The sequence below is a fragment of the Hemicordylus capensis genome, chromosome 2 (assembly GCF_027244095.1).
Source record: "Hemicordylus capensis ecotype Gifberg chromosome 2, rHemCap1.1.pri, whole genome shotgun sequence".
NCBI lineage: Eukaryota > Metazoa > Chordata > Lepidosauria > Squamata > Cordylidae > Hemicordylus > Hemicordylus capensis.
The window spans coordinates 283,166,243-283,194,108 of record NC_069658.1 but is presented as its reverse complement, the minus strand read 5'-3'; the positions used below and the strand labels follow the sequence as shown (position 1 = coordinate 283,194,108).

Here is a 27,866-nt window from a genome sequence, read left to right as displayed (position 1 = left end):
CTACTTCACTGCTGTCATTCTCTCTGTGGCCAAAACCTGGCTTTTCGGGGAAGCCTTACAGATTATTTAGCATGGCTTAAGGTGTTTATGTTTGGTGGCTCTTCCTGTTCTTTATTAAAACATCAATATTCTTTTTTTATTATTGATGTTTTTCAAATATGGTTTTCAATCATATTTATATTTTTACTGATGGCTTGAAAATATGGTTTCCAATGATGTTATTGCAAGCCAGTATGAATGTTGAACAGAAGTCAGGATACAAATATTTTAATAAATAATTGGGTACTGCATTCTTTATCATTATAGAATTTGGTGGGTTGTGAGGCAGGGAGTCACACCGAACCTGAACCCAAACCTAAAATATCTTGGTTGCCTTGAACTTGAATCAGATGTGAATCCCTAAACACATTGAGGCAATTTCCATGAACAGCAGAAACTGGGCTAAGGGCGCCCTATGGCACCCGGCAGCAAGTCCACCTAAATGCCCTCTCTCTTGAATTAGGTTAATAGAGCAAGTCTTTTGTTAACCCTGTTTTCTTGGTCGTGTGTCTGCCGCGGCTGCTTACTAGTCCATGGCATGGACTAGTAGTCCTCTTGGTGTTCAAGAAGATGCTTGTTCACTTGCAGCAGGCTGTCGTCCATCAGCAAAGACTCATTGTGACAATTCTTGATCTATGGCTGGAAGCTTCTTGTGTTTTCTTGGCATTGTAGTTCCTCTTTAATTCATTGTTATCCCATTTAATTTAGGATAAATTGCCTTTCATCCTAAACAGAATACATTCTTTGCTTTTTGGTTAATTTAGTGAAACTTCTTGAAAGAAAAGGTAGAGCCCTAAAGGAGGAGGAGGAGGAGGAATCCGTTTTGAAGTTTAGGATATTTAGAGGTTTTAACCCAATTAATAAAATAATCACTTTGTTGCTGTGCCTGAGGCCCTGGGTGGCTGGGCCTAAAGCTTTTCCCCTTTAGCTACTAAGGATAATCTATCCTAAATCTATCTCAGGATAGCATCATTGTGAACTGCCTGCTTGATTATTTTTTAGGTTTGTAGTTTTATGGTAGAGAAACTATTCATTGAACTACATGTAATATAAGTAGAGTTACTAAGGAATAAAACATTCATGTTGCTAGAAATATTGTTAGTTTCCCCATATATATATATATTTACAGTAAGATTATAACCACAGAGGTCCCAATCCACACCAGGTCTACAATATGTGAGGATAAGGTGCTGAGGCATCTATGGAAGCTTTTGTCCCAAGACCAATAGAAGCATTCGGGGCAGTTTTTGTTGGGTCTGTGGTGTCAAAGAGGTTAAATTAAAGAGGAGACAGAGAACACCATCACTGAACGTGGGGCAGCAATTCCGGTGGTGGTGGGGAATAGAAGTAGTAACTTTGGCAGGTCAGCATGCCATTCCAGGGGAAGGGTGGTCAGAAACTTAATAGTTGTCTCCCCTTCCAGCTGTCCTGCCAGCTCTTTGACCTTGTGGAGCACTGCCAACAACTCACATAACCTTATCTTGCTCCTTTGCAAAGCCAGGTTGGTCCAAAATAAACCTGAACCCATCCATGATCTGATTATGGATGAAGGGGCTGACCTGGTGTGTATTACTGAGACTTGGTTGGGAGAGGCTAGTGGCCCAGTTTGGTCCCAGCTTCTCCCTCCAGGATATTCTGTAGAGGAGCAGGTGAGGGGATGTGGGTGGGGAGGCAGAGTGGCTGTGGTCTATAAAGATAGCATCTCCTTTACCAGGGTCGCTGTTAGGGTATCGGAACATATTGAATGTGTGTACTTAAGTTTGGAGACCAGGGATAGATTGGGACTTCTGTTGGTGTACCGATTGCCCCATTGCCCAACGGAATCCCTTACTGGGCTCACGGACTTGGTCGCGGAACTCACGTTGGAGTCCCCCAGACTTTTGGTACTGGGGGACTTGAAAGTTCACTTCGGGTCCAATCTGTCTGGAGTGACTCAGGAGTTCATAGCGGCCATGACAACTATGGGCCTATCCCAAGCAGTCTCTGGACCGACACACATTGCAGGTCACACGCTTGATCTGGTCTTTTACTCTGATCAGGTTGGTGTTCCATGGGTGGGGACTCCTGAGATCGCTCTATTGCAGGCCTGCTCAACTTAGGCCCCCCAGCTGTTTTTCGACTACAACTCCCATAATTCTCAGCCACAGCAGCCAATAGCCAGGGATTATGGGAATTGTAGGCCAACATCTGCAGGAGGGCCGAAGTTGAGCAGGCCTGCTCTGTTGTCATGGACAGACCACCATCTGGTTAAGGTTGGACTTACAACAACTTCCCACCTCCGCAGGGGCGCGGGGCCTATTAGAATGGTCCACCTGAAGAGGTTATTGGATCCAGTAGGATTCCAAGAAGCCTTGGAAGGATTTAATGTTGGTTCTGCCAGTGATCCTGTTGATGGCTGGGTTGAGAATTGGAATAACTTGCTCACCAGGGCAGTAGACATGATTGCTCCTAAGCGTCCCCTCCAACCTGCTTCAAATCAAGCCCCTTGGTATACGGAAGATCTACGGGGGCTGAAGTGGCAAGGTAGGTGGCTGGAGTGCAAGTGGAGAAAGACTTGACTTGAATCAGACAGATTACGACATAGAGCACATTTAAAGATCTATGCTCAGGCAATACGTGTGGCAAAGAAGTGGTTCTTTGCTGCCCGTATTGCTTCCGCAAGCTCACATCCAGCGGAGTTGTTCAGGGTTGTGAGGGGACTAGTATCTGTCCCTGCTCCCTTGAAGCAGAATTTGGAGTAATCAATTACCCACTGTGATTTGTTTAAAGAATAGTTCGCAAATAAAATCTCTCAGATTTGGACCGACTTAGATGGAGACTCCAGAATTAATTTGATGTCTGAATTGGTGTTCACCAACTCCTCTTATGTGGTTCGACTGAATCGGTTTCAGTTTGTGACTCCTGAGGATGTAGACGAACTGCTTGGAGCGGTGAGGCCTACCACTTGTACTCTTGACCCTTGTCCAACATGGCTTGTTCTATCTAGCAGGGAGGGTGTTGTAGGAGGCCTGGTGGAAATCATAAATGCTTCTCTGAGGGAGGGCAGGATGCCTCCTTGTCTTGAGGCAGTTATTAGATCTCTTCTTAAGAAGCCTGCATTAGATCCCTCAGAGTTGAGCAACTACAGGCCTGTTTCCAACCTCCCATGGCTGGGCAAGGTAATTGAGAGGGTGGTGGCCTTTCAGCGCCAGACAGTCTTGGAGGAAACTAATTATCTAGACCCATTTCAAACTGGTTTTCAAACGGGCTATGGGGTGGAGACTGCCTTGGTTGGCCTGATGGATGATCTTGAGTTGGGAATTGACAGAGGAAGTGTGAGACTGTTGGTCATTTTGGACCTCTCGGCAGCTTTCGATACTATCGACTATAGTATCCTTCTGGAACATTGAGTGTTGGGGGTGGGAGGCACTGTTTTACAGTGTTTCCGCTCCTACCTTTCAGACAGATTCCAGATGGCGTCGATTGGAGACTGTTGCTCTTCAAAATCTGAGCTTAAGTATGGGGTCCCTCAAGGCTCCATACTTTCTCCAATGCTTTTTAACATCTACATGAAACCACTGTGAAAGATCATTAGGGGAATTGGAGCGGGGTGTTATCAGTATGCTGATGATACCCAGATCTACTTCTCTATGTCAGCTTCTTCAGGATCTGGCATATCATCCCTAAATGCCTGCCTGGAAGCACTAATGGGCTGGATGAGGGAGAATAAACTGAAGTTGGATCCAGACAAAACGGAGGTACTTATTGTGCGGGGTCTGAACTCTAGAGATGATTTTGACCTACCTGTTGTGGACGGGGTCACACTTCCCCAAAAGGAACAGGTTCACAGTCTGTTAGTACTTCTGGATCCACACCTCTCCCTGTTTTCTCAGTTTCAGGTGGTGGCCAGAGGTGCTTTCTATCAGCTTCGGCTGATATGTCAGCTGCGTCTGTTTCTTGAGATCAGTGACCTCAAAACAGTGGTACATTTGTTGGTAACCTCCAGACTTGACTTCTGTAATGCACTCCATGTGGGGCTGCCTTTGTATGTAGTCTGGAAATTTCAGCTTGTTCAGAATGCGGCAGCCAGGCTGGTCTCTGGGTCATCTCAGAGAGACCATATTACTCCCTTGTTGATGGGGTTTCCAGGCCAAATACAAAGTGCTTGTCATAACTTATAAAGCCCTAAATGGCTTAGGCCCAGGGTATTTAAGAGAACGTCTTCTTCATTATGTGCCCCACCACCCACTGGGGTCACTTGAGGGTATCTGTCTCTAGTTACCGCCAGCTCGTCTGGTGGCCACACAGAGACGGGACTTCTTGATCACTGCCCCATGATGCGCTCCTTGTTGAGTTGTGATCCTCCCCTTCTCAGACTAAACATCTCAATACCCATCTCTCCACCCAAGCTTTTTAGCTCTTTAAATTTGTAGGTTTTAATTTTATACTGATTTTAAATTGTTATTTTGTTTTAACCTTTTATATGTATTTCAGTTGTTTTTATCTCATTATTAACCACCCAGAGACGAATGTTTGGGCGGTCTATAAATTTGATTATTATTTCTTGTTTACACAGTCAGACAGGTGTTATTGACTGGTTTGTTTTATCCTGACATCAAGTCCTTCCCAAGGACCTGGGATGGCTGAATTTTATTGTCAGTTGTTATAGATATCATATAGATGATGATGATGATGATGATGATGATGATGATGATGATGATGATTAATATAATTAACTGAAATAATAGCAGATGAAGTAATGCAACACTTATTAACTAATAAACAGCTTCCAGTTGAACAGAAAGGAAATTGCCTGAACACCAGAGGCATAAAAGACCAGCTGCTGATTGACAAAATGATTTTAGAAAACTGCAAGAGAAGAAAAACAAATCTAAGTGTTGCATAGATTGACTACAAGAAGGCCTTCGACTCATTGCCTCACACATGGATACTAAAATGTTTAGAAACAACTGGTGTCAGCAAAAACATTCAGATATTTATATTTAAAAAGCAATGAGCATGTGGACTACACAGTTAACAATCAATGGTGAGACACTTGGACAGGTTAGCATTAGAAGAGGTATTTTTCCAGGGGACTCACTATCCCCTCTGTTGTTTGTAATCACCATGACCCCACTTTCACAAATACTAAACAAAACAGGCCTCAGATACCAAGCATCTAAAAGATCAAGTAAAATTAACCACCTGCTGTACATGGACGATCTGAAGTTGTATGGAAAGTCCCAGTCAGAAATCAAATCACTGCTAAACACTGTCCATATATTCAGTAGGGATATAGCAATGGAGTTTGGACTAGACAAGTGTGCTGCATTAATAATGAACAGAGGAAAAATAAGAAAAACAGAAGGAATAGAACTGCCCAATGGAAGCAAGATCAAGAACCTGGAAGAGAAAGAAAATTACAAATACTTGGGCATTCTCCAGGCTGATAACATTGCACACACTGAAATTAAAAGAAAAACTGGAAGTGAATACATCAGGAGAGTTAGAAAAATCCTAAAGTCCAAACTCAATGGCGGGAACACCATATGAGCCATAAACACCTGGGCTATACCCATTATCAGATACCCTGCAGGAATAATAGACTGGACCCAGGCAGAGCTAGAGACGCTAGATCGTAAGACGAGGAAAATAATGACCATCATTTATTTATTTATTTAATTAATTCGATTTCTATACCACCCTTCCAAAAATGGCTCAGGGCAGTTTACACAGAGCAATAATAAATAAATAAGATGGATTCCTGTCTCCAAAGGGCTCACAATCTAAAAAGAAACATAAGGTAGACACCAGCAACACTCACTGGAGGTACTGTGTTGGGGGTGGATAGGGCCAGTTACTCTCCCCCTGCTAAACAAAGAGTCATCATGTTAAAAGGTGCCTCTTTGCCAAGTTAGCAGGGGTAATCATGCTCTTCACCCGCACAATGATGTTGATAGGCTATACCTCCCTCGCAGCTCAGGTGGAAGAGAATGCTGCAAGTCCATCAAACAGTAGAGGAGAAAAAGGCCTTGAAGAATATATAAAGGACAGTGAAGAAGATGTGCTTAAAATGGTGAATAATGAGAAACTATTCAACACCAATGAAACAAAGCAGGCCTACAAGAAAGAACAAGTCAAGAACCGAGCATAAAAATGGAAAAATAAGCCACTGCATGGTCAATATTTGCACACTATATCTGGAAAATCAAACATCACCAAGACCTGGCAATGGCTTAAGAATGGCAGCTTGAAGAAAGAAACAGAGGGTTTAATACTGACTGAACAAGAACAGGCACCAAGAACAAATGCAATAAGAGCCAAAGTCGAAAAATCAACAACAAACAGCAAGTGCCGCCTTTGTAAAGAAGCAGATGAAACAGTGGACCACCTAATCAGCTGTTGTAAAAAGATCGCACAGACTGACTACAAACAAAGGCATGACAAGGTAGCACGGATGATACACTGGAACATCTGCAAAAAATACAAGCTACCTGTAGCCAAAGATTGGTGGGACCATCAAATTGAAAAAGTTGTAGAAAACAAAGATGTAAAAATATTATGGGACTTCCGACTACAAACAGACAAACATCTGCCACACAATACACCAGATATAACTGTAGTCGAGAAAGAAAAACAATCGACATAGCAATACCAGGGGATAGCAGAATAGAAGAAAAGGAAATAGAAAAAAATCACCAAATACAAAGATCTACAAATGGAAATTGAAAGGCTGTGGCAGAAAAAGACCAAAATAATCCCAGTGGTAATTGGCAGCCTAGGTGCAATTCCAAAACAACTTGAAGAGCACCTCAACACCATAGGGGCCACAGAAATCACCATCAGCCAATTACAAAAAGCAACCTTACTGGGAACAGCCTATATTCTGCGACGATATCTATTATAATAAAAGCAACAACATTGATAATAAATTCAGCCATCCCAGGTCCTTGGGAAGGACTTGATGTCTGGATAATACAAACCAGTCAATAACACCTGTCGGACTGTGTAAACAACAACAAATGCCCTTCTTGCTGAGGCTGCAATCTTACTGTAATAAAAATTACGAGATAACTAATAATGTTTCTAGCATCATATTTTGTATTTTAAATTGTTTTAATTATGGATGACATTACCAATGTTTGTTTGATACAGTCTTCAAACTCGAGACTTTAACCTTAAGAGATGTAGCAGTGTGGGGAGATAGTTTTCCTACTCAGAGATATTACTAAATATGGGTGTTTGTTGTGAAAACATATTAGTCTCCAATGCTGAAAATACTGAATTTATTGTTACTCATGCTGAAATATTCTAAGGAGTTTGATGCTGCAAAAAACCCCACAAACAAACCCATTTTGTTGGACTTTTAAAGATATAACTGGAAATGGTGGTGGCTCGTGTCCAGCTCCCATTTCAGTTAGGAGGAATTAAGTTGAATATGGCCCTGTGTGACAGCCTTACATCTGATAAAATAAATTGTGTGTTAAACGTTAAACTGAAAAGAGGCATTTATTATTATAATAGTTATTTATGCACAGATTATAATTTAGAAATTATTGATGTCATTTTATTATGGAAATTGTGAATCACATTTCCAGATTTATTTGTCAACATTGAGCCTTGAATGTTAGGATAATATTTAACAGATTACTTTGAGCATGCTCACATGGCCCTAATTAAAGAATCAGCATGCTAAGACCAGGAACATTTCCCCAGTCCCCACCAGTCTTCACAATTGACCTAGATGTTTGAAATATGAGCATGGTATTTGCAGTATGCAATGTTGGCTTTCCACTTTGAGCATGAGGTCTCTCAGGGAAAAGGTACTTGTCTTTTCCAAGATCTTAATATTCATGCAGTTACTGAGCAATATACCCAGCACATATGGCAGGTTAAACAAAAAACAAAAAACCAGTAACGATTTGTGATCCTTAAATATAATGTTTGATGCATGATTCGTTTAACAAAATGAGGCTGTTCTCAAGAGCAGCCAAGCCCTTGGCTGCCCGTGAGAACTGCTGAGATCCATCCGGATCCAGGTGGTGCCTTGGCATAAAACCCTGCGCTGAAGCCCAGGTCTTATCCAAGGTTAAGGGTGAAAATGTGCCCTTAGCCTGGCTGCTGGGATCGTGCTACTTGCTACTTGCAGCTGACTCTGACACAGAGCTGGGCACCTAGAGCCAGCGCGTGGGGGGGATCTGTTTTAATTTGTTTTATGTTGCTGTGAACCATCCAGAGATGGGGCTTTGGGGCAGTGTGTGAAAGTAAAAAAAATGAATAAACTAATCGTTTCTGAGACCCCACCCCCCCTTATTTGGCTGTGCGGAGTTAAAAGGCTATCTTAATGGTTATTGGTGTCAGGAAATTGGTTTTATTTTGAATTTCTTTGCACATTTTACATTGCTTATTGTAGGGGCTCATTGTGTGGGATCAGAATTTGAGGGGTGAGTTAGATCTTCCTGTGCTGGATGGAGTTACACTCCCCCCAAAGGAGCAGTTGTGCAGCTTGGGAGTACTCTTGGACCCAGGCCTCACCCTGGTATCTCAGGTGGAGACCATGGCCATGAGTGCTTTCTATCAGCTTTGGCTGATTCGACAGCTGTGCCCATTCCTTAAAGAGGAGGACCTCAAAACAGTGGTGCACCAGCTGGTAACCTCCAGGCTCAACTACTGCAGTGTGCTCTATGTGGGGCTGCCTTTGTATGTAGTTCAGAAACTTCAATTAGTTCAAAATGCAGCAGCTAGATTGGTCTCTGGGGCAACCCGGAGAGACCATATTATGCCTGTTTTGAAACAGCTGCACTGGCTGCCGATATGTTTCCGGGCAAAATACAAAGTGCTGGTTATTACTTCCTAAGCCCTGGACGGCTTGGGTCCAGGTTACCTTAGAGAGTGCCTTCTTCTGTATGATCCCCACCGCACGTTAAGGTCACCCGAGGAGGTCTGTCTTCAGTTACCACCGGTACGTCTGGTGGCAACTCAGAGGAGGGCCTTCTCTGTAACCGCTTCTGGACTGTGGAATGCAGTCCAGAAGCAGAAATCCGTAATTTGAACTTCTTATTGGCTTTTAGGACAGCCCTTAAAACCTATCTGTTTGGCCTGGCTTTCCAGGGTTCTTAAATTGTTAAGGGTTTTAATGTACCTGGTTTTCAGGATTTTTAAACTGTTTTTATTGTTGCTTTACGTTATTTTAAAATCTCTGTTTTAATTGTTGATTGATTTTAACTGTTTTTGTTTTATCTGTGTACCACCCTGAACCATTTTGGAAGGGCAGTATAGAAATTGAATGAATAAATAAATTAATAAAATAAATAGTATAAGAGAATGGAGCCACTTAATGGTGCAGCAGGGAAATGACTTGCCTAGCAAGCAAGAGGTTGCCGGTTCGAATCCCCGCTGGTATGTTTCCCAGACAATGGGGAACACCTATATCAGGCAGCAGTGATCTAGGAAGATGCTGAAAAGCATAATCTCATACTGCACAGGAGATGGCAATGGTAAACCTCTCTTGTATTCTACCAAAGAAAAACCACAGGGCTCTGTGGTCGCCAGGAGTCGGCACTGACACGACGGCACACTTTACTTTAATATAACAGAATAGGATCATAGACTAGGTTTATCTCTGTCTTATAACACTCTGGCCAAATTTCAACATAATGACTGCTTTCTGTTGGACAGAGACTGTTATGTTTGCATTTGGTGCTGAGCAAATTGTTGCTCCTCCATTATAAATGCCCAGAACATGATTTATTATTAATATGGTTGCCAGGTCAAGCTTTGAGAACTGTTTTGTCTCTAACAACCTCATAGCAAGGAGGGAACAATGATGCATCTTTTTACTCATCCTTCTTATTTCTGTTCATCGCCTGCTGTGAAGGAATGAGGCCTTAATCTCCTCTTTTTGTATATTAGATTCTGTAATACAATTGTTTTGCTTGCTCCCTATGTTAAAAAACTGTGCATGGGTCAAATGTTCACAGCTCCTTTTCAATAGTTTGGTTATAGAGGGAGATTAATTATATGGTTTGATTTTGGAGGGGTTTGATTTAACTGGGTATGTTTTGAAAATGGAGGGAGCTTTAGTTGTGTTTGTTGGGTGGTTTGGAATAATGGGAGGAAAGTTAGAGAATATAAGGAGGCTTCAGTACAGTTTAGAGAGTTGAAGTGCAGTTCAGACTGGAGAACTGAAGAGCCAGAAGTCAGAGTGAAGATCAAGTGGACATAAGAGCTGGAAAGAGTTGAAGAGCTGGAGTGGGAAAGAAGAACTGAAAAAGAATTGCTGATACCGAGGGCTAAATATATCACTAGAAGAGAGTCAATCTCTCTGGAGAGCTGAATCACTCACCAGCAGTCTGGGACTGAACCCCCAGAACTGTGAAGTGAGAGCAGGACTTAAGGCTAAACAAGGGACAGGCTGGGTTTACTGGAGAAGCTGAGGTGATTGCAGAAGGCTCTGTGTAAAGACTTTGAAGTTAGGGCCTGGTGTTAGGTCAGTTTGGATGCGTTTTGATCACATTTTATTTCTTCCTTTTGCCCATTTGGTTTGGTTTTGAATTGAACTGTTTTCAAAGTAAAATTGCTTGTTTATATTTAAGTCTGTAGCTTCTGTTTGTTTTCTTCACCCCTATGCCTAAAGCCTTTAACACAAGACTTAATTTTTAATACAACAGAAGCTGGAAGGCTAGTTTCAGTGGACTCAGCCAGAGAAAGCCTAAAGGTCTACTTGGTGGCAGGGGTTATACTTAAAAATCATGGGGCTGGTTGAAACCGGGCTGTGACATGTGGTGGCAGCACGGTGGGATCCGTGACACTTGCCTACTGTGCTAAGACTATTCAAAGCTGCAGCTTTTCACCAGTCCTTCTTAAGAACATAGGAAGCTGCTTTATCCTGAGTCAGACCATTGGTCTGTCTAGCCCAGTATTGTATATACTGACTGGCAGTGGCCTTCCAAGGTTTCAGGCAGGAGTCTTTCCCAGCCCTTTCTGCAGATGCCAGGGATTGAAGCTGGGACTTTCTGCATGCAAAGCAGATTCTCTGCCACTGAGTTACATTCCCATTCCCAGCTATGCTGCTCTTAAAGTGAAGATGGTTCTCCAGATCTTGACATTACTTGACATTAATGAGAAGACACAGGTGAACCATTATGCTAGCCTAGAACCATTATGCTAGCCTAGCATATACATATAAGGTGCCACATGTACCCTTTATAAGCTAATTTAATTGGTTCTATCAGGATCTTAATTAAATTTGATGAACTCTTGGAAAGATCCTAGTGATTTCTAAATAATTGGGGGGGAAAGCTCTCCCAGATGTAGAAACCTGGCATATAAATGAGAACTCTTCTCATTTATATGCCAGGTTTCTACATCCGGGAGAGCTCCCCCCCCCCATTTATTTAGAAATCACAAGGATCTTTCCAAGAGTTCATCAAATTTAATTAAGATCCTGATAGAACCAATTAAATTAGCTTATAAAGGGTACATGTGGCACCTTATATGTATATGCTAGGCTAGCATAATGGATGCTTACCTGTGAAGTTTCGTAGAGCATCCTAGAATAACAAAAAATTCCACTTGGTTCACAAGATCTCCTGGGAACTGAAGCATTAAGCCCTTTCCTCCTTGCCTCCCCTCAAGCTCAGATGCTTTTTATTAGACTATATAGTCACTTTTGCCAATAAAGAATAATCTTGAGAGCGCTGGTTTGGCTCTTGCATGAAACATTTAAGAAAAACAGGCTCAGTTTCAGCATTCCTGTGGTGGTAGAACAATGCCTGCTAAAATTTAGATATAAGGAGTACACATTATAGGACACGCTTATAAAATAAGTTGTTTTAGTGTGCATGGTGTTCTCAGTGAATAAATATTCTTAGCATTGCATTTAATGAAGCAGTCTTACAAAATTTATTCCTGTGCTTACCTCAAGTTGCTCTTTTTGAGATTTAAAACTCAGTGGTCTTTTTCAAGCACTGAGTTAGGATACTTCATTCACATGTTTATAATGCTCCAGGTCTATATGTTGAGTAAAATTAAAAAGCAAGGGTGATGGGAAAATAGCAACTCAGGAATGCAGGAGTGCACAAACATAATCCAATATATTTCTACACTTAAAATATTTATTGAAAATCGAGCCTTTCAAAAGACACCAAGTCAAACACAGTATTCTCTTGATGGAGTAATTTTACCAAGCTTTCAATGAGGATAGACAGTTTTAAAGTTTACACACAGACCTTAAATATAATCTGTTGCATTGATTATGGGCAAATTCACACGACTGGTGGAAAGTAAGGTGACAGAAATTGGAGGCTGCTGATGAGCTTGCTCTTCTAGTATGAGCCGCAAGTTGTGTGCACCTTCATGTCATCTGAAGCCAGAACTGTCAGGCTGCCAAGCAACACTTTCCTCCAGGAACCCAACATCTGTGAACAACATTTGAAGTTAGGGCAGTGGATACCTCCTACTACGAGCCCTATTTCATCTCTTGTAACTTGACTTTTAAAAAGGCAGTCAAGGCACATTTGTTCACCCAGGCTTTTAATTAGATACTGAGGCTATTCACACAATGGGACAAAATCGGACTAGCCTCTGCTAGCCTGATTTCATACCATCATGAGAACCACTGGGCTCAGCTGCAAGCCCGGTGGTTCCTAAGCGGGTAACCCGCCTAAATACCCCTGCCCTTAAACCAGATTTGTGGTGCGAGTACTCTGCAAACCTGGTTTTAAAAGTCGTGAGTAGCCACAGCACAGCTCCGTGCCACGGCTACTCATGAGAAGGCCCCCGGAGGGAAGGCAAAAAACCGCCTCTGGGCTCTGGGGGTCTTGCCAGCATGCCCTGCATGCCCACACAGGGCATGCTCCGATCCTCCCAGCCCCCGCTGGCTCCATCACGGAGCTGGCAATTGTGTGGGTGGCCGATCCAGCCGCCCAGGGCTCCTGCCCTGCTTGTGTGCGGGGAGAGCGGGTTTAGCCCGCTCTTCCCACTTAGCTCCCCAAACCGGGTCTCACTGATCGTGAGACCCGGCTCACCGTTTTAATAGTTTGATTATTTTAAATAGTTTTAATGTATTAAATTTTAAATTGTAATGTTTTAACTTTTTTACTTGTGTTTATTGTTTTGTTGTAAACCTCCCAGAGACTCGCATTTCGGGTGGTATACAAATATTTCTAAATAAATAAATAAATTTCTTATCTGCCAATGCATGTCTTACCCATTTATTACCTTGTTTTCTGTTCCCTTCCTTGTTTTGTGCAGTGGCTGTCTCACTCCTGGTCCTAAGTATATGGGATGTTGTAAGGGGTTGTAAAGTATAATAAAAAATGAACAATGCAGATTACTCATTTAATAACAAAAGGTTATTGACTTATTTTTTTTGAAAATTCTAAAGAGGAGACTTTAGCTGAAACTTGTTCTTTTAAAAAACGTTGCATGGGATTAGACCTCGATGTGATTAAGGATAAAAAATAGCAAAGCACCTTTTGCGAAATTGTTTTCCTCCTTATCTGAAAACACATGGATAATAAGATGACATGGATTTGCTCAAAGATGCTGCTTACATTTTGTTCTTCCTTGGATTTGGCAAACCCTCCCCCCTTTCCCCACACACATACTTGCAAGATTAGTTAGGAAAATGTTGGCAGATCTGCATTCTCTTCATGACCTTAAAAAGAAAAGAAAGAAATTCCCAATCTTCATCCACTCTGCAGCTTAGTGCAAGTGGAGTTTAAATTTTGACCCAAGTTTTTAAAAATACTTGCAATGTAAAGAAGGGAGGACTGTAGTTTGAGAACAAGAGCAAACAAAGCCCAGCTGTGCATGTACAATCCAAGCATGCACCTTAATGGTTTTTCTGGCTCAGGAACTGGAAGAATAATTCAGACTTTAGAATAAGGTGCTAAGGGAGTATGACTTCCCTCCTTTAAAGAATGAATTTGAAAGGCATTTGTTGGGAGCATTTTTAGATATAAATATCCTATCTCAAGATAAGCAGTTGAATTCAAGATAAATGGAATATCTTCCAGTTCTCTGATATATTACGTCTGTCTGATGTTAAAGGATGAAGGCACAACACTGGTTTGGATGTAGGCCATTCATTGCTTTCATCCAATAATTAAAACATATTGGGGCCATTCACACATCTTGCTGGGTGCAAAGTGTGCTTCCACATGATCAGCCCTGCTCCAAGCAGCGCAGAATGTGTTGATCAGTCCCAGCCTCTGTGAATCCCACAATGCGTTGGGGGATTACCCCAGGAGAAGGGTGCTCTAGGTGTCCATCTCTGTGCCCGCTAGAGTTAAACATAGTCCCAGTGAACACATGAGTAGTTAGCTGGGGTTAAGGGAGTGTTTGCTCCCTTAACCTTGGCCAACAGCCAGGTTTGAAAGCAGGGCTAGGCAACGCTGCCCTGATGGGATTGGGCCCGATCCCGATGGTTCTCACACACAGCCTAACCTGGGCTGGGCATCCCTAGCCCGGGTTAGGCTGTGCATGAGAACAGTCTCATTATTTAAATAATTGTGTATTATTCATTACTGAACACTCTATATACATATAAAGTGAAATACCAGATGGGTCACACCGAAAAATGTTAATTTTTAACAATTAGCAAGCAATTGCTAGCGAAGGATGTGGATACTCTCACTGGCCATTTCTATAGCTAGTTGCTAGAAACATGTTAAGGGTGGGGAAATTTCAAAGGGGACTGGCTGTACTCAGACTAGCTGTTCAGTCTGACCCAAGAGAGCAGTTGAAGTAGAAAGGAAGGGAAGACCTTCATGGGGTTTGCTGTTTACAAGCCTGCTTTGACTACCGGAGACCCTCCGTATTTGCGGGGGTTCTATTCTCTGCTGCTCCCGCAGATACTGAAATGGCAAATCCAGAGGCATTGGGGAAAGGGTATAGTGGGGGGTAGGTTCCTGGAGGTCGGGGGAAATGCCCTTAAAGGGGGGAAATGGCCCTAAAACTGTGCAGGAAGTGACCTACCATGATCTGTGGGTCCCCAGCAGCCCAGCGATGCCCTCCCCAATAGGAAAAAAACCCAGCCAAAAATCATGGATCTTGGCATGGCTTTTTTTCTTCAAAAAGAGTCATTTTGAGGCTCCTGATTACAAAATGGCAGGCGGAAATGACCTCCAAGGTTGTTGCCGGTGAGCCCCAGCCTGCGGATATGCAGAAATTAACCCCTTAGTTGCCTGTTTTTTTCCAGGTATACCGAGGTAGGTTGCCAACTCTCAACTGCGGATACCTGAAATTGTGGATATGGAGTCTGCGTACAGGTTCTACTGTACTTCTAGGAATCAAGTGTTCAGGAAAGAAGATATTGAGGCTCTTTCCATAATCAATATCCCTGGTAGCTAGGGAGCGCTGGCAGTAAGGCAGGAACCTTCCTGTCTTCCCCACATGATCAGACACTTGTTAGAGCTCTGCCGCGCCACACACCTACTCGGTGTGGCAGAGCTGAATGCATAAGGGACTGGAAAAGGAAGTCTTCCACAATGCTGCAGTTCCCAGCTGCCAGACCGCTCTTTAAGCAGCATTCTGTGATCCTCAGGGAGCCGGGCTGCCGGGCAGTGTTCTCTCTAATTTTTTTCATCTCTGTGCGGAATGTGTTTTGTTCTCGGCTGCAGTATCAAGACAGTGTGTGCAAACATGCATTCAGAGTGGAGCCTTCCTAATTCAACCTGAGCGGGATCTAAAATGAACTGAGTGGACATCTAAAAATGTGTGTGAGCATGCCTTAGAGGGAACACTGCTGCTGGGAAACATCCCCGATCTCCCACATGATTGAGGCTGGCGAGGTGAGCTGGGGCTCTGCTCCTTTAATGTCAGTTTTAAGCTGGGTTTCCCAGCTGGGTAGCCCTGCTCTGGAGCAGTCGAGTGGGAGTGGGTTCCAAGGCTCCACATGAGCCTCACAACCCAGGTTTTCCTGATCCTGCCCCACTGCAGCTGGTCATTCCTTAATGTAAGTATCATGAGAGTACGGAGAGTGTATTGTTTGACTGCATTTTGTAAAAGTGCCCTAGGCAACAGCTGGCCTAGGACACTGTATAAATACAATTATTTATGTTATTCACACTGACTCAGCCATGATTGATAATATCACTATGTAATTCCATTGATATTGTCTAGTGGTTCACATAGCTAAAGCACAACAGTGTCAGAGTAGCTAAGTAAATAACATTTTGACCTAATGGTTCATAGCAAGAATATTTAGGTAGGGAAGACTAAGAATATTTCAATAGGGTCAAGGTCTCTTATGAGCCATTTTCAGATTAAGAAAACTCTGGAGAAACATAGAAACAAATGAATATGTTCAGCACAGAACTACTCAAAGCTTTGTTTATGTTTTATTATTTACATTAAACTTTCTCTTTAAGAGGGAGTGTAACAAAGAAGGTGATTTTGGGTTGTCCATTTAAAAAAAAAATCCATCTACTGTCTCAGCTGTTTACATGTTGTCCCTTGAAGTTTGTCAGCTGAAGCCCTGGTTTCAGTATTCACCTCTACTAATGGGAATTAAGGCCAAATTGTGACCACATGCTCAATTTTTATTACTGAAGTCCGAATCGGGTAACATGCTGGAGGAAATTGGATCAGAACTGTTCAGTGAAATGTTTTCAGTCTTCTGATGATCAGGTTCCAAGAAAAGATAATTCAAGTTTCATAAACTCAGACCAGCTGCTTTTCTTTAGAACAGCATAATATTTTTCTTCATAAATGGGACAGCCATTTTAAACGTAGTGAAGAATAAGGCCTTGGAACTGTTTTTTTGAACAGCTGTTTTTTATCTTCATATTTCTTAGTTTGAGAAATTATTGGAATAAGGCCTTCAATCTATTTAATTTACACTGTAACTGTTCCCTATAATTGTGTTCCCTATAACTGTGTTATGAAGAAAACTGTTTGTTTAGACATAAATATATCACACAAAATATTATTATTAAAAATATTTATACAGTATACCCATATTTACCTGAATAGGACCCTGAATTTAAGATGACCTCATTAAAAATAGAGGTTAAGTAGAAGTTTTAAAAGTCCCACAGTGCTGTGAACTTATTTATTTGAGCCCAACGCGTTTCGGCCGAAGCCTTCTTCAGGGGCAAAATCTTATCCAATGTTATCCTGTTTAAAAAAAACCTTTCTCCAAAAACAGGAAACAATATCTTGGACTACTAAAGTTGATGGAGCACATTTGCTCCTATCTGACTTTTGTGAACTTGGATAAGATTTTGCCCCTTAAGAAGGCTGAAATGCTTTGAGCTCAAATAAATAAGTTCACAGCACCGTGCGACTTTTGTCTCTTCATTTGCAACTGTATTTGGTGCATCTTGTTTTTCTTCATCTATAAATAGAAGTTATGCCTATATTTACCCCAAAGGAAGAGAACTCTGAATTTAAGATAACCCCACCACCACCACCACGGATTTCTAACATCAATGAACTAGATCTTGGATGCAGGTAAATACAGTATCATATTTCAGCAGCTACGACAAAATTATCGAAGTATAAGGAACACCAGCAACAGTCAATAGAAGCGATGCCATGCTGGGTTGAGTAGGGACAGTTGCTGTTCACCTGCTCAGTATAAAAGAACTACATTTTAAAAGAAGCATCTTTGCTCAATTAGCAGGAGTTTCTTTGTTCAATCCGCAATACAGTAGAGGAGATAGATGGAGCGAAAAAGACCTCTCTGAGGTCCCTTAATGAATTGTTCTCTCCCCCCCCCGGGGCATCACAGGTGTTCATTCTGACATCAGTCCTACTGATGGTGTACTTATTTGTCCTCCAACCCTAGCGCTTGGCTTCTCCTCTGCGGGATGGGTACATCATGCCAATCTCTACCTCGAACCCCTAACCAATGGGTGTTCTATGATGGACTGGGAACAGAGGCTAGCTGATAATGCTCAAATGTCCTCTGCTCAGAAGTGCACGTAGTTAATTTTGGAGCTGGGACTTAAAGGCCTTTGGAGGCTTCTGCCCGCCCCCTTGCAAATTAAGCATCATCATGCTCAGACAGGCAACCATACCACTCGGGACAGACTAAAGAGGATTTGGGGGCCCCCAGGGACTGTGGAGGCCCTGGACTTCAGCCCAGAAGTCCAGGGTAAGAGAGCTTCTGCCTCTGCTCCCTTAGCTCATTGTCCAGGTTTAGCTTGGGATCAGGCAAAATATACAACAGGAGTTCAGTAAACCCAGTGGAATCTTCTGCATAGCAGGGCTCAGCAAGTAATGCCTAAACATCACTTACGAAATGTAAGAAACTGCTGAAGCAGACCAAAGGTCTATAGTTCAGCATCCCGCTTCATGCAGTAGCCATCCAGGTGCATTTGGGAAGATGGGGGGGTGGGGAATTAATCTCAGTTCTTGCCAGTTTGGTCTTTAGAGAGGGGAATTACTATGAATTTTATAGAGTATTTAGAAATCTGATATAGATAAGGCAGGGCTGCCAAGCAAACCATTCACAGAGGCTTCTCATTAGCTGTAAGCATCCCACTTCACGTGGGTTACTGCATTCTTATTCCTTGTTTCAACTGCACCCCCTTTTATGTCACCAAGCCTTGTATCTGTTTGTCGGATGGAAACTGGTCTCTGAAATTCTCCTTTTGGAAAGTTATGTCCTGTGAAAGCCTTTGAAGCTTTCTTTGAAGGATGAGCACTAATCATGCTAAGAGAACATCTAAGTATTGGAGAGATCTTCTGAATGAAGAACTCTGGTAGTGTCTTTTTGTTGACCATACACACTGCACCTAAAGTAGTACACCCTAAATTTCATCCAGCAAGTAGGAATTCTTTATCTTGCACATTCTGAAGACCACCGGATTACTTCAGTTTTGAAAATAGCATTGTTGATCCTCATAATGTAGGGATAATGAGATTTGTTGGCAGTCTCCTTCATGGCGCACTGTTCCACTATACTCCATCCCTGCCTTAAAATAGCTCTTGTGTAAAACTGGGGAAGTAGATGCATTAGAACAAGAGAAGGAGGAGCGAGAAAGGCCCATAAAGTTAAGTCATATAGAACTATCCTGATGTGCAGCCATTATTGCTAGATAGATATGAAGGCATGGATATAACTCACTCATCTGACATTTTGTTTGTTTGTAATGCAGTGAATCCGCTGAACATTGTGATACAGGAATGAAAGGTGGTGTGCACATAACCATTCAGATCAAAGTAGTAAATATCATGATGCAGCTCAAGCTCAACCATCACACACATCTTAGAGGCAAGTGAAGACTTTTAAACACTTTGAGGTAATTTACACTATCAAGAACTATGTTCTGCCTGGGTTTGGGAGCTGTGTGTGCTCCCAATTTTTGGTTGCATGAAAGTAAGGTAGGAGGAAAACCTGGATAGCTTTTCCTCCTACCTTGCTTCCACAGAATGTTTCCATCCTATGGCCTTGTGCTGGGGTATGGGTCCTTGTCTCACCCTTCAGCACAGTCCCAGGAGCGTCCCGATTGGTTGGGACCAACTAGGGAGTGGGGTCCGTGCACTGCTACCACGTCTTCTCCTCCTTTCCATCTCTGCTGGCTTCTACCCAGGTTTTCCTCTTATCTTGCTTCTACACAAATGACAATTGAGAGCACACTCAGCTCCCAGTCCTGGGTAGAACACAGTTTTTGCTTGTGTGAATGACCTATTTGCCTTTCAAGTTATTTATAGTTTTATCTATGAACAAAGATAATAATAATGTAGAAAGGTTGGTTCCTGACCCAATCATGAGTCACTAAATTTGGCCTTGACATCCAAACAAATATTTGTGATCTCCCCTAAGCAGTGGGTTTTGTACCTGATTTTGTGATGTACCTCCAAAATGCAGGGCAAGGTCAGGGACAATCCACTACTATTCCTGCCTGTGCCAGACTGGGTGGCATAATGTTCCTAGCCTTCCTCTCTACTTTGAAGCTGGAAAGACAGAGTGGAAACTTGTCAGTTTGTTATGTTTGTGAGGTTCCCTTTGCAAATGCAGTGACAAAAGCAAGCCCACCATCTTCCTCTTTAGCTCCAAGAGGGGCAAGGCAAAGAAGTTGTTGGTCTGGATTTGTGTTTGTGAGGCATTCTGAATGCCAAGCAAGCACAGACTAAACCAGGGCCCATGGGCTCTGAGCTGAAGAAGCAAGATTCTCTGCTTGCTAGGCACTTGGAGGGCTTCACAAACATAATGACCGAACTCTGTAGTAGAGAGGTGATCCAGATGCCTCAGCAATGCAGTGGCTTGACTCCCGGCCTTCCTCACAATCTTGGATCTTGGTGGGGGTTGGGGAAGTGCATTGCAACTGTGGGGGCAGTTCCGTTCTCCTTTTGCAGCTTCAAAACTGGGAGGAAGTCTGGGCATAATCACACTTAACAGATTGCAGCAGCACATTCGCTGTGGCAAAAGAAAATGTGAAACACTGCTTGTGATCTAGAATTGACAATGAGAATACAGCAGATGATGCAATGTGGGTAGCTTTTGCTGCATTATGTCTATTATCTCTTGTGGGGGGGGGGTCGTGGTTACATAAGCTACAAAAAGGTCTGTGGGAAAGACTCACCTCAGCCACAGCTGTGGAAATTGTGTGTGTGTGGTGGGGGGAGGGGGATTGCTTCAGTACACAACTATTCTGTCAGCAACAGCCCTAAATCTGCCACATGGGGGTAAAGCTGCAGACTAGCTTCACACTGGTTGCTTGTAAGAAGTACTTAGATAACATATATGCAGTATTTGAACATTTAAAATAAGCTAAATACATGCTAAGTATTATTATTCTAATGTATCTTTTTTAACTTGTTTGATTTGCATGAATATGCTGGTGTGCACTATTATTATTTCAATGATGTCTAAATGGAGGGTGGGTTGGGTCACACTGTGCCTTGTATCTGATGAGCTCAAGCAAAGAACTCTGCAGCTACTTACATTCAGAGATGCAGCTGGGTTTCATGTTTCTTGGCTTGCGAATGAGAATCTCTGCAGCTTGAAACATTCGCCTCAAATTCAAGGTGAGCATTAGAGCCCCAAAAGCTCTGTTCCAGTTTGGAATACAAAACAAGGTTTTGCCCATGTTCAGAGTGCTTTTTAACCCAAATCTATTTTTAGTTCAGTTTCTGGTCACCAGTTAGTACTCATATAGAGCTAAACAACCAATCTCAAAGGGAATGATTAAGCAGCCAAGCAAGCCCAAATGTCATCCCTGAGCTATCTCAAAGTATATGAGATGTAAGGCCAATTTAATATAGTGCAACCAACATTGCAAGTCAGTTTGGAACTCTTGGGAGAGAGAAAATTCCTGAAAGTACTGGTGATTTATGACTCATCTCTGAACTGAGCTGAGGGGAGTTTGCCAATCACTACTCATTTTTTGTTGAAGGCTGGGGGAGAAAAGGAAACTGAAGATGCTCAGTGAGTTGATTATGCCACTCATAGGCAGGTGTTATATCAACGGCTCTGAATGTTGGTTGGGAGGTCTGGATTATTCCAAAAGGAACTCGACCTGGTTTCCTTTTCTTGATTCTGCAACAGCTGTGTGTGCATGTCTCAAGCCGTCATAACATCCCCTGCATTTTGCACAACATGATTGTTTCCATTGACATCCTTGAAAGTGAACCGGACTCTGTTTTCTACACTTACTGCTAAAGACTGTTGCTTCCATATAGGCTTAACATTGTTATCCTTTTGGCAAAACTGTGATGGCATGATAAGCCTTTTGGGCAGGGTCCTTGTGACATTTGTGTACTGTAGTGCTGAAATTCAATTGAGATGCTCTTCAGCTCAAACCTGTTAGAGGTCACTGCTCTAGACTGCCTGCTCCCTGATCCAGATGTGTAGGATGTGACTGGTTGCTCAGTTGTGCGAAAAGTGCACTTTGTACATGCTCAAATGCACCCTCCATGTTACTGTTGTTTCACATATTCTTGAGATTCAAAATTGGTTCTGGGATTAAGTCTTAGCAGATCTTAGTTCTGTACAGCTCTTAGCACACTGCTGAACACTATGTAAATACTTAGTAACAGTAGTAAGCCAGGATGAAACAAAAGGTATTTAAAGGCATGAAGAAACAGCAGGGTGAATTAATGCCATTCTATTTAAATTCATTATTTTCTTTGAATTTTTCCTTCACCACCAACTCCAAAAACCCCATGGCATATTCTGAATAAATGTGTAGCCACAAATTAGAAGAGATGTTAAGTCGAGAGCCAAAGTATATGATTTAAATGTGGCATCATTCCTGCACCCCTAGGCTAGAACGTAGGGTATAGAGCTGGAGCTTGGTAATTGGGTCACTGTGTGTCACAGTAGGTATTTGAAGTGCTTAGAAAAGAACTAGTTTTCCTGGAGGGCTACTCTGAGAAGGTTGTGAAAAGTGATGGGCTAGTGCAGGGGCGTAGCAACGTTGGAGTGGGCCCAGAGACAAGATTTTAAAATGGGGCCCCCCTCACTGAAGCTCAGCTCATGAAGTAAAGAAATCTTAAATGAGGCTAAATAGTGGTAACAAAAAGCATATATCTATATCTATATCTATATCTATCCTATGTGCCACAATAGAACATCATCCTAAATTATTTATTTAAAGGTTTTGTAAATTGTGGATGCTGCAAATCATTTAATGGTACTAGAGAAAGACATGCTGTTCTGGTAGCTCCAGGTCTTAACACTCACATCAGTTTCGGAGGATAAAAACAACTGAAGGAAGCCCAGGTGGGTGCACGGCTGGGGGAGCCAGTCATGTGACTTGCCTCTGGGGGCCCCTCAAGGCAGTGGGCCCCCAGACAACTGTCTCCCCTTGCCCTATTGTAGTTACGCCCCGGGGCTAGTGCCTCCCCCCCCTCTTCTAAAATGGCCTGCTAGAAAGGATTTTTGTCATAGCTTTTATGAGGTAGTTCATGTGACCAGGTGGGAAGGGCGGCAGGTAGGAGGGGAAGCTGGTTGTTCTTACCTCCCCCCACTCAGACAAGCTCTGGTTCTCCACCAGACAAGCACTGCGGACCACGCTCCCAGACGGTCTACGCTGCATGCCACAATGTTGAGCTCTGGAGGCCAGGACAATGTGTCCCAGCCTCCAGTAACCCCACAATGGACCACATGCCAATTACAGTGCCTTGGGGGATTCTCCCTGGAGATGGGTCCTCTAGGCATCCAACTCAGTGTGCGGCCGGGCTGGAAGCAGCCCGGTTCACACACACGAGCAGTAGGCCTGGGTTAAGGCAGTGCTCTCTCCCTTAACCTGGGCTGATGGCTAGGCTGAAAAGCCAGGCTAGGCAGCAGTAACTCACGGGGATTGGACTCAACCCCCGCAGTTCTCACATGCAGTCTAGCCCAGGCTGGGCTTCCCTAGCCAGGGTTAGGCTATGCATGAGAACAGCCTAATTTTATCCATACCTCTTTCTCCTTTAGGCTGGAGGGGGCCTGGTAGAGAAGCAAGGGACTGTGTTTGGCCTAGGGGCTTTCGGTTGCTTACCCCCACTATATTCAACTTGATCCAAAGGCAGCAAGCATGCATCAAAGGCCATTCTTCAGAGCCAAGTAGAGATGCAGAAAGCTTTCCAACCCTACAATCTGTTAGTCTTTTTTATGGTGGTGTTTTGTGGTTTTTACAGTTTAACTGATTTTAAGATTTAAATGTGGTTTTTTTGGACTTCAACAGTATTTTAACTTTTGTAAATTGCCTTGGAATGTCTTATGAAAGGCGGTATAAAAATGGAACAAATAAATAATAAATCTAAAATCCTGTAATTGGAGATGCTGTGGATTGAACGGATCACCATATGCCTGCAAATCATCTGCTCTGCCATTCAGGGTGTGATCTGGGTGACCCTTCTGAAATCAACAGCATTTTTTTTTTTTAATCACAAATTGAAGTGGGAGGAGATCTCACAAATTTTCTTCTGGTTAATACAACTGCGTATGTATCTCTGGCCTCAGACCAAAAAGCAAGCTCTTTCATCATGCTGAAATGTGAAACCACCCATTCGGGTTCATGTCAGTTACTAGTCCTCCCCTAATGAGCAGGCCCCACAAGGCCACAATTAACTTATGGGCACAGTGCCATTGCACACAAAGATAGTTAGTAAAGGAAAGCAATACTTGACCCACTACAATTAAAAGATGACTTTGATGAGAAAAGTAAAAACACCAGGCAGAAGGAACATGGGCTGTGTACACAGCAGTACCCGTGTCACTCTAACCCGGCAGTCCTATGCTCTAGTTAGGCCAGCATGCCAGCTGCACAGGGCTAACGTCAGCCTAATGTAGTCAGGATTCCAACCAGTCAAGCATAAGGCAGGAGGAATAAAGAAGAGCTGAAATAAAACAACAACAACAACAACCTGTGAATTGGGGTTGAATAAAAAACCTTTTATCCCCTGTGAGGTACAACCATGCTAGCCACTTCCCCAGTGACATGCTGATTATCCTCCCTATGAACCACTCCATGGAAGGAGCCAATCTGCCAAACAGGGATAGGCCAACACCCCTATCCTAGTCATAAAACACACAATCTGCCTGATGCAAGAATGCCAAGCATTGCATGAGATACAGTAAAGCAGGTAGAGAACCAAGGTAGGACCCTTGCAGTGTGGGATTTGAATCTGCGTATACCACTCACACATATACCACTATAGATGCTATAGAAGGGGAGAAAGACAGCTCCCTTGTGAGTGGGGGTGGCTTATGCAACAAACACACAGGCCTCTCCTGGGCAAGAGAGCAACACCTATCTCCAGGACTATACACTTTTGCCAGAGAGAAGCCACAAGGGGAGTTCCAACTGCACTCATACAGGAAAAATACTGGTAGCTCACACAGGATGGAAACAAGGCAAGCCAGATCTGAGCCCAGGCAGGGGAAGTGGTAAACCAAGGCTAAACTCACTAGCCTACAGTAGTTGAGTAGTTGTCTGGTCTTGATCCTGCATTGTGCAGTCCACAGAGCAGCTCTCTTAACTGTCCAGCTCCAGATGAAATAAAAGAGAGAGACATTATGGGCCTTTTGTCCTTTGCCTTCAAGCTGCTTTTCCATTGCTTATGGACAAATGGTCCCAGGTGTGAACCATAGATGTGATTCCCCACTGAAAAGGGCTGGGTGGGATGCATAGTGAAAGACTGCAATTTCTCAGCCAATCTGGCTCACACACCACACAGCTCACTCTTTGCTTCAGCCATCCCATCCAGCTATGTACACCCTGTCCTCATTTGCTTGATTGCATGGCTGTTCTGCAGCCCTTCTCATCTCCCCCTCTCCCCCTCAACTGACTGCCTCATTCACCACGGCAACTATTGTGACTGCTTGTGAGCCTTGAGAAGGCTGCTCTACCAAAAACCAGCTCACCCGGAAATAAGCTGTTCAGCAGGTGAGCAGGACTTGCACGGCAGCCTGCATGCGGCTCCTGCAGCAAGGGCGAACTGGAGGTCTTGCTGAGCGAAACAGGGTGAGAACCGGCTGGTCATACTGCAAATATTCTGCCTCAGAAGAAATCTAAAGCCTTCTGCTCAGTGCTATAGAGGCAAGTCTCAATCATCACTAGTAAAAAAAAAAAGTAGGGATGGGGGGAGTAGCAGCCATTTTATTTCCTTTTCCCAGTCCAGTAGCCATTGCCCTGCTACTCAAGTCAGGTCCTCAAATCAAGGTCTTCCTTAATCTTAAATCGAGCCCTCCTAGTTGGTTGGATTAATTCTGCTGCAACAATCCTAAATAGACTTTCGATAGAGTAAGGGCCATTGAACAAAGTGGGGCTTACTTCAGAGTCAATGTGAAGAGATTAGCCCTATCTGAATAATTTCTTCTCTAACTGCTCTATTCCAAACAGTGGGCTTTGAGCTTTTCCATAAGAACAGTCCTGCCAGATCAGGCACAAGGGCAGAAGGCCCATCTAGTCCAGCATCCTGTTTAATACAGTGGCCCACCAGATGCCTCTGGGGAGCCAACAGTCAAGAGGTATGTGCATGCCCTCTCTCCTGCTGTTGCTCCCCTGCAACTGGTATTGTGAGGCATTGTGCATCTGAGGCTAGAGATGGCCCACAGCCACCAGACTAGTAGCCATTGATAGACCTGACCACCATGAATTTGTCTAAGCCCCATTTAAAGCCATCCAAGCTGGTGGCCATGGCATTGAAATCCATAGATTAATTATAGGAACATAGGAAGCTGCCATATACTGAGTCAGACCATAAGTCCTTATAGCTCAGTATTGTCTACACAGACTGGCAGAGGCTTCTCCAGGGTTGCAGGCAGCACTCTTTCTTAGCCCTATCTTGGGCGGACCTTGCTTAGCTAAGGGGAAAAATCATGCTTGCTACCACAAGACCAACTCTCCTCATTATTATGCGCTGTGTGAAAAAGTACTTCCTCTTGCCGGGCCTAAATTTCCCAACCTTCAGTTTCATGGGGTGACCCCTGGTCCTAGTATTCTGAGAGAGGGAGAAAAATTTCTCTCTGTCCACGCTCTCCACTCTACCGTGCCTGGCTTTTTCTGCCCTCTCCACCCTCTATTGATACACCCCTCAGCCCCACCCCTCCCAAGCCCCAAATATGTGTTCCTTATTTGGGCAATGAAATGTTGGCAACCCTAAGGCCAGTGGAGGTAAGAAACAACTAGGGTAGTGGTGAGGCATCCTTCTCTATTAGCCCCTGGTAGCAGCAAGTAGTGCCAGTAGAGTGTTCATGCAGTGCCATGCTTCGTCCAGCCCCAAGTTCTTGTCCCGTCTTGAGGGAGAGAGAGCAGTGTGTGAGATAATACCATTCCTTCCATTCTATTCTGCGTTCCAGTATCTCTTGTTCATCACATTTTCATTCCTCATTACTTCAACAGTCTCTCTACTTAGCAGTACCCTTGCCTGTTGTCTAATCATTTCTTGTCTCTCTCCTACCATTGCATCATCCAGCATTCCTCTGCCTTCTGCTGCATGTGTGGTGAATATCAAGGTGTCATTCAGAAGTGTTGCATCCCTTTTTCAGAACTATCTGCCTATATTTTTTGTGCCCTAAGCAAGCTCCTGGTGACTCCTGGCTTTGCCGGTAATGAAAACAATATGATACAAGACTTCTGGAAATGTATACACTAGGTAAATGAGTTATTAGTTAATCATGTCCTTTATTTTGTAGTCTCATCTACCTCCTTGATTTCAATATCAGCATCAAAGGATTCCTGTAGAGGCACAAGCAATTACTGAGGGAGACTCATAAAAACATAAGAAGAGCCCCACTGATTAGTCCAAATGTCCATCTAAGTCTAGCATTTTGTTTCCAGCAGTGGTCAGCCTGGTACTTCTGGGAAACTGACAATGTATTAAGCTTTTCCCTGCTGCTGGACCCAGTATCTGATACTGATGTCAGGTGGCTCTGAATATGACTGTTCCATTTAGCTGTCCTGGCTAATCACCATGAGTTATCCTCTGTTAACTCATCCCAACTTGAAAAAACAAACCCACAATATAAACTAATCACCTTGACTAAATCTGTTGGTTCTGTAAGTTATGCGTTGTGGTGGTGTTCTGAAAGAAATGTGTTGTGTGACTTGAGCCTTTATTTATTATTTATTTATTACATTTATAAACTGCCCCATCCAAAGGCTCTGGATGGTGCACAACTCAGTGGTTTCATGTATTTAAAAAGCATTGGTGACAGAATTGATCCCTGAGGGACTCCATGTAATAGCTCCCGTTTTGAAAAGGAAAAGAACCAACAGAGTCAACGCTCCCTCTGTCGATTCCCTGCTAAAGGTCATCCATCAGACCGACCAAGGCAGACTCAACTCTATAGCTCTAAAGCCAGTTTGAAATGGATCTAGATGCCTCCAAAACCCAGTTTATTTCTTGATCCAGGAAGTAGAGAATGAGCCCTCTCTACCCTTTCATAGACAAAGCAGTGT

The 27,866-nt window shown here is 43.2% G+C and overlaps 1 protein-coding gene across 2 annotated transcripts in view; it reads left to right on the top strand.

Annotated features, from left to right (window-relative positions):
- PDZRN3 (PDZ domain containing ring finger 3) overlaps positions 1-27,866 on the top strand; it is a 294,968-nt gene that overhangs the window by 71,753 nt on the left and 195,349 nt on the right. The window lies entirely within an intron of this gene.